The sequence below is a fragment of the Palaemon carinicauda genome, chromosome 15, assembly GCF_036898095.1.
Source record: "Palaemon carinicauda isolate YSFRI2023 chromosome 15, ASM3689809v2, whole genome shotgun sequence".
Taxonomy (NCBI): domain Eukaryota; kingdom Metazoa; phylum Arthropoda; class Malacostraca; order Decapoda; family Palaemonidae; genus Palaemon; species Palaemon carinicauda.
Window position 1 is genome coordinate 11118808 of NC_090739.1, and position 7500 is coordinate 11126307.

General features: G+C 30.3%; 1 protein-coding gene across 3 annotated transcripts in view; it reads right to left on the bottom strand.

Annotated features, from left to right (window-relative positions):
- Positions 1–5215: 5215 nt before the first annotated feature.
- Positions 5216–7500, bottom strand: part of LOC137654480 (uncharacterized) — a 151054-nt gene continuing 148769 nt past the window's right edge. For all 3 annotated transcript variants that reach the window (XM_068388142.1, XM_068388143.1, XM_068388141.1), the window contains one exon: positions 5216–6400. The gene's annotated coding sequence lies outside the window, so the exon portion shown is untranslated. The remainder of the gene's footprint in view (positions 6401–7500) is intronic.

The window sequence follows — 7500 nt, forward strand, 5'->3', positions numbered from 1 at the left end:
TACTTTCAAAATTTTTCAAGTTTTTTTGGGCGAAGCCCCAAACCCCTGAACATTGGCCTTATTTGGTTTGTGTTAAATGTGCAGTAATAGTATCCGTCTTTGTAGGTCACCCCTATAGGCAATGACAATAATATGTATGTGTAAGATGATATTTAACATTTTTCGTTTATTCAGTTTGCTGCTGTTTTGATGGTCTACTTCTGTTTTGCCTTTGGATCTTGCACATATTTCATCATCTTCAATATGAATAACACTCAACTAGTGGTAGTTTTTATTATTTTAAAAAGGCAGTGTGTCCTATTATGGTCTAAGTGCTTTTAGACCTAAAGAACAAGACTTATTATCATGTATTTCAAGGTTTACCCCATGTATTTATTGGACCAATTAATTAACATTTATCTCGCTCTATAACATCAGTTATATTTATCCCCCTCGTTATTTTACCAATATTGCAATCACTAATATTTACCCCCTCTATATTCTACCAATATTGCAATCACTAAAATTTCCCTCCTCTATATTTTACCGATATTGCAATTGCAAACATTTACCCCCTCTATATCCTACCAATATTTCAATTAACATTTACCCCCTCTATAGTCTACCTATATTGCAATTACTAACATTTACCTCCTCCATATTCTATCAATATTGCAATTACTAACATTTTCCCCCCTATATAGTGTACCAATATTGCAATTACTAACATTTACCCCCTCTATATTCTATCAATATTGCAATTACTAACATTTACCCCCTCTATATTCCATCAGTATTGCAATTACTAACATTTACCCCCTCTATATTCTATAAATATTGCAATTAATAATATTTACCCCCTCTATATTCTATCAATATTGCAATTACAAACATTTCCCCTCTTTAGTCTACCAATATTGCAATTAATAATATTTACCCCCTCTACATTCTATCAATATTGCAATTATTAACATTTACCCCCTCTATAGTCTTCCAATATTGCAATTAATAATATTTACTCTTATATTGTACCAATATTACAATTACTGATATTTACACCCTTATATTTGGCCAATATTGCAATTACTAACATTTACCCCCTCTATATTCTACCCATATTGCATTTACTAATATTTACCCTTAATATATTTTACCAATATTACAATTACTGATATTTACACCCTTATATTTGGCCAATATTGCAATTACTAACATTTATACCCTCTATATTCTACCAATATTGCATTTACTAATATTTACCCTTACTATATTCTACCAATATTGCAATTACTGATATTTACACCCTTATATTTGGCCAATATTGCAATTACTAACATTTATACCCTCTATATTCTATCAATATTGCATTTACTAATATTTACCCTTACTATATTTACCAATATTGCATTTACTAATATTTACCCTTACTATATTCTACCAATATTGCATTTACTAATATTTACCCTTACTATATTCTACCAATATTGCAATTCCTGACACGCATGAACCTCTTGGAATACATTAAAACATACTTACCCAGCACCATCATGCACGCAACTTAATCGCAATGAGCTCAATTCAAGCAGTATTCTAAATCGTCTTCTCGGGTCACAGAGACCCGATGCTCAAGTTTCCTCACTCTCAATGACTTCGGAGGATTTATCCTAAGTGACATGGAACTTCGCGCTTCAGATGTTCAGGGATAAAGGATGACCAACTTGCGACTTGCAAGTCTTGGGAGTTCGAATGTCTTTGGGCGTTCGTTGATGAGATCTTCGTCGTCCGTCTTGGATAGTCTTTTGGTGGATTGGGTTTCTTGGGGTGGGGGTGGTTTTGTTGTTGTTATTAATATTGTTATTATTGTTGTTGTTGTTGTTGTTATTATTATTATTATTATTATTATTATTATTATTATTAATAGTAATAATAGTTTGTTATTATTATTATTATTATTATTATTATTATTATTAATAGTAGTAGTAGTTTCCCTACTATTATTATTATCATTATTATTATTGTTGTTGTTATTACTATTATTATTTTTTTTATCACAGTCTACAGACTGATTTATTACTATTATCATTGTTGTTGTTGTTATTAGCCAACCTGTAACCCCACTAGGAAGACTGGCTTATTACAAGCCCAGGGACTCCAATAGGAAAATCAGGCCAATACGGAAATAGGAAATACAAGTTAATATATATATATATATATATATATATATATATATATATATATATATATATATATATATATATACATATATATATGTACATATACGTATAATGTATATATGTATGTATATATATAAATATATATATATATATATATATATATATATATATATATATATATATATATATATATATATATATGTATATATATATATATTATATATATACTGTATATATATATATATATATATATATATATATATATATATATATATATGTATATATATATATATATATACATATATTTATATATATATATATATATATATATATATATATATATATATATATATTTATATATATAGACTCCAGCCTGTTCAATCTCAGGGATAGGAAAACCACCAAGTTTTATTAGAAATATTATAATTTCAAACAATATAATACACACCATTTACACTATAATAATAATCATGATAATATAGGTAATCTAGCGCAGCTGAAGTGAGCGATTGTAACGATAGATGGCTTTTATCTTCTTCTCAGATATACTCTTGTATCATTCATAACTGTAAAATATCTAGCTCTTAAGGCATCATGACGTTGTAGAATATAATATATATGTACAGATCACAATCGCTCACTTGGCCACGGGACATAGTACTGACAGAAATGACTAGGTCAATGTTTACATCATATAAATAGTGATTAGGTCTCCTGCTCGTCGAAAAGGAAGTTTGTCAATATCGTAAGACATTTATTTTAATTAGCAGTTTTTGCTGAATTTTGAGGTAAATATTATTTTCTAAAATTAGTGTCACTATTGTTGCTGCAAAGATTCTAGGCGAAAAAAGCCACACCCCTTGATGACGTCATAACCAATCACAAATTTGTAGGGGGATGTATTGTGACCGCTACTAACGGGGGACAACGTGATTGGCTATGCCGTCATAAGGGGGTGGGGCTTATTTCGCCCGGAATCTTTGTGGCTACTTTAGATTTTCTGTACTGAACGCTTAAGTGGTTATTTCAATAACAAATCATACTTTTAACCACATTAAACTACTATCACATCGCCTTACTGATTTGTGCCAATCAAGGTTGAAAACAAAACAAAAAAGTCCTGATGTTAAATCGCTCTGAAAACATTTCATAAACTGTTATCTATAACTCTGTGACCTATTTACAATTACGTACAAAACTTTACACTCATCATCAATCTTATTTACAAGAAAACATCATGTACCACGAAGGGAAAACAAATTCCCGCTTTTCTTAAAAAGCTATAAAATATTTAAGTAGTCGCCCCATGTTTCGATTTAACTCTTTAATGAAGCAATAGTACTTTGTCACTCCATTTATTTAACATTCTGGTTATGAGGATGCTCACATTGTAATTTTCATTAGTATCTGTTTTTCTTAGTTCTTTTTATTATCTCTCTTTTTTTTTATATTATTATACCAATTTAAGAATGTTTAAAATCACCCTTTCAATTTCAAAAAAACTGATTTCTTATGTAATCCCGTAATCCTATATCAAAATGGATTCTGAATTTTTTAATGTACCCATATGATGTAAATATATATAAAAGGATCTTTATTTCCCGAGCCGCATCGAATCCTTTTAATAATGAAATTAATTTTTCTAATATGTACTAAATCCTATTAATTCCTTCTAATATTCAAATTCCGAATAAAGTCCTTCTCAATTCAGTCTTGTTTGTGTGAGACCTGCATGATCCATATGTCCATTTTAAAAGGATGCGTGTGAGTTATGATCATAGGAATGTTCTAGGTCGTTAAACAAACATTAGGATCATACTCTTATTTTTCAGTCGGTATTAATATTGATCTTGTGAGGGGATTTTAAAAACATAAAGATTGAAGCTTGAAATAACTGCGGTTAATCCCAAGCAATTTTACTTCGAATTTTTTTCCTGAATTGCGATATTCATAATTATAATAATGATAGTTTAAGAGAAGCTTGAAATAACTGCAAATAATCTCAAGCAACTTTACCTCGATTTTTTTTTTTTTTGAATTGTGATAATCATAATTATAATAATGATAATTTAAGAGACCGTTTTAAGCCTTTTGTCGCAAATCAACTCTATGCAAAATAACTTCATTGAATAATATATGTAAGTCCATTATTTATCACCTTTAATTTGATAGTATCTGTTCACCAAAGCAACACCTAATTAAGGAGAGGAAAGATTAATGTTGTATTCATCCTTTTGTCTTAGGAATAGTTTTACTAGAATTAATAGCACCATAAAACTGCAATCTACTTGTAAGACAGTTACACTTATAGCCTCGCTTTCATTACATTTTGAATCTCCTATCCCTAGTTTGCAATTTGGCTTTCCTAAAAGCCTTGGGGCATGTGATGCCCTTCTTACAATCTCCAATGCTGTGTAGAAATCCCTTGATTTTGGTCAAGATGTTTGTATGATTGGCCTTGATTTTAGTGCTGCCTTTGACCGAGTTAATCATGAGGACCTTGTTTTCAAACTGGAACAGTTGGGAGTGGTGATAGAATTATAAAAAGATAGTCGTTATAATTCCTTGGGTGGAGGATGACTTTATTTTTATCATTAAGACAAATATGTCGACATAGAGAGGCGAACTTAACTTACGACGGAGAATGGCACAAAGTATTCTTTGAATGACTGTTGGATACTTGGAGTATTAATCCTCCTAGGTTGGATAGCTTCAACATTCAGGATTACTTAGGGGTAATTATATCGGTGTGGCTAAGTCAAGTATATTTGCTTGGTTTCATTAACGTATCGATTGATTTTTCTGTCCATTGCAACCAAGAATATTAGGTTATGTAAAGAAATAGAATAACAAATATTTTAACATTTTCAATACCTTATTTTGGTTTATTGTTTGCTTTTGGAGTTATTGAATAGTTCCCCATTACCAAGTGAAATATCGAACACAATTTCTCGTTATCGAGTGGAATAACGAATACAATTTACCATTATTGAGTGAAATTACAGTTAAAATTTCTCATAATCCAGCTTAATATCGATTAGAATTTAACGTTATCGAAGGAAATATCGAAAAGAATTTCCGCTTATCGAGTAAAATGTCGAACATAATTTCCCGTTATCGAGCAAAATAAATACAATTTCTCATTATCGAGTAGAATATCGAATAGAATTTAACGTTATCGAGTGAAATATCGAACACAGTTTCCCATTATCGAGTGAAATATCGAATAGAATTATCCATTATCGAGTGAAATATTGCTCAAAATTTCCTATTGTCGAGTGGAATTTTAATAGAATTCCCTCTTATCGAGTGAAATATTGATTAAAAATTTCCCATTATCGAGTGAAATATCGAATAGAATTATACATCATCGAGTGAAATATCGAACAAAATTTCCTATTATCGAGTGGAATTTTTAATAGAATTTTCTGTTATCCAGTGGAATATCAAACACAAATACCCATTATTAGTAACACCTGAATAATTTACCATCATGTAGTGAAATATTATCCAATGTATTTACCTTTTTCATTGATAATTGTCTCTGACACAAATTTCCACGAAAACGGATGAAAAATACTCGCAAGATAGTAAATTACCTCTTGAGATATGATCGCCTTATGTATTTCGCGTGGCAACGAAAATATTTTTTGTGGGAGTGTGAAGTTAACTTAACTGGTATTTGCCCAATGAATTTGTGTAAGCGCGTTGTAAACATGGTATGTTCATGGTTTCTTCCTACAGCATTTAAGGCAATTCGCTCTTTGCGTGGCCGAAGATTCTGAAGATAAACTTAAAGGTCTACACACAATTCTTGTAACACAGTAATGGTCGGGAGATATATCAGAATTTTATTTTTTTCGTCGGTGAGATCCAGTCATTAAAATGTCTTTTTCGATGATTTATTTTGGTTAATGGTTATATGCTTTTAATATTTTCCAAATGAAAATAACACTAGGGTATTTCTTTTGATGGGTTTACCATATTAAATACCTTTCAAATGTAAAATCCCATTCATTTTTTATAACTTTCATGGACACTTTCAAGAGTCATCATACATTTTCAGTAAATGAAGTTAAATCAACATCGGTGGGCCATAGAAACTTTTCAGTTTTGAACTGAAATTTCAGATCTTGTCTTCATAGTCTTTCTTCATAAGGAAATGTCCATTTCCAAAAGCTGTGATGAACAGGCGTTCTTCTAACTATATCATAAGAGGAACACGGAGGGAATCAGTAAGCACTCATCTGAAATGAACAGGAAACAATACAACATTTAACATTAAACATTTTTGACGGAAGGTGTGGGAATCAATTTGAACTGAGTATGGTTTCTTATTAGCTTACATAAACATATCAATATCTTTACATATGACAGAGCATACATGTCATTGTTATTTATATATCACCATACATTTACATATTTGTTAAAACGTTTATTATATAAAAGTTCTTATAACTATTTTAATGAGTGAATAGTATGCAAATGTTCATCGAATGAGTATTTACAAGAACTGATGAATATAGAGCAAAGAAGAGAAGTTGTTACCGTAAAGTTATTGTAAAAGATAGAAGTTATGACTGTATTCCTTAAAACTGGTTGTAGTGTATGTAATAAATCGGACAGTAGAATGATGCGTTGGTGGTAGTGCAATGGTGGCTGACCTAGATGAACTAAGTAAGTTTGAAGGTTGGAAAGGTTCCATGGGTACTGAGTGATGATAGTAAAATTTATCTATAATAACGAAAGTAGTGTTTTAATTGTGAAAGTAGAATGAAAAAATAGCTGTGTAAATTTGGTTCCAGAAAAGTGCTTAGGGCGATTACTCGTTGCAAAACTAAAGCTAAAACTTTTAGAAAAATTGGGAACAGTTACTCAAGGTACACACACACACAGTCACACACACACACACACACACACACACACACACAGTCACACACACACACACACACACACACACAGTCACACACACACACACACACACACACAGTCACACACACACACACACACACACACACACATATATATATATATATATATATATATATATATATATATATATATATATATATATATATATATATATACACAGAGCATTACAGGTATGTCATAGCATCTGTATAAGTCATACATATAATGTATGAATCAATTTCAGTGTTTTTTATAGATGATTTTTTTTCTGCTATTATAGCTATGAAGGTATGGAATGTTATCGGGAATACATTAATCATTATCAATAATGGAAACTTATACATTTTCAGTAATATTTGATACTTATACACCTTACTTTCACAATTTGTTAAGTCTTATTTATTCAGTTACTGTCCATTAGCATATATTTTGAAAT